Here is an 811-nt window from a genome sequence, read left to right on the forward strand (position 1 = left end):
GGGGTGGGGGTGGAGGTGGGTGGGGGCCTCGGCTGGGTCTCCGTGACTCTCAAGCCCCTTCCCCATCGCTCCACGTGACAACGCGACCTTTTCTTCATCACACCTTTTCATTTTCTTGCAAGCACAGAGCCTCCTGCAACTTTTCCTTCTTGAATGTGCCAGAATCAGACTCAGTAAAACTTGTTTTCCTTGAAGCAATGGACCTGATAACTAAATAATCTATGTGGAGAAAAATGTTACAGGGTTGAAATTAAGCAGAGGCAGAGTTTAAGAAAATGAAATTCCTAAGCTTCAGTTTCTGCATCTATAAGGGGATTAAAAATACCAGCTCAGCGGATTTTAAGTATTAAATCCCCTAATGAATATAAAACTCTCACTGCTGGCATGTATGGGTACTGATCACTGTTCTCCTAATGAATAATAGACCAGGACCATCAAGTTTATGAGATAACTGAGGGGGAGGAACTTTATGGGTTCGTGTACTTGACAAAAAAATGAAATAAAATGTTGCAGAGTTTTGTTCGACAGGGTGAGTTGAATAGGCGCAAACACGACTCTTAACTCAAAGCATAACTAAATGCTCTCAGAAGGGTTAGTCATCGCCTCCATAAGCGACTGTAAGTGAGGCGTTCTCCGTGGGGGTTCCATGGTGTAATGGTTAGCACTCTGGACTCTGAATCCAGCGATCCGAGTTCAAATCTCGGTGGGACCTTACTCTCTTTGTTTACCTCTGTTTTGTTCTCCCAAGAGAAATGCCTTTTGCCCAAATTACCCAATTTAATTTGGTCCTTCATATCTGCCGTGAGTTTCT

At 43.5% G+C, this 811-nt stretch overlaps 1 non-coding gene across 1 annotated transcript; it reads left to right on the forward strand.

Moving 5' to 3' along the window:
- Window positions 1–640: 640 nt before the first annotated feature.
- TRNAQ-CUG (transfer RNA glutamine (anticodon CUG)) lies at window positions 641–712 on the forward strand. The gene has a single exon. It is a non-coding gene; the product is annotated as a tRNA-Gln (tRNA).
- The last annotated feature ends 99 nt before the right edge of the window (window positions 713–811 follow it).

Source organism: Dasypus novemcinctus, chromosome 22 (assembly GCF_030445035.2).
Source record: "Dasypus novemcinctus isolate mDasNov1 chromosome 22, mDasNov1.1.hap2, whole genome shotgun sequence".
Classification (NCBI taxonomy): Eukaryota; Metazoa; Chordata; class Mammalia; order Cingulata; family Dasypodidae; genus Dasypus; species Dasypus novemcinctus.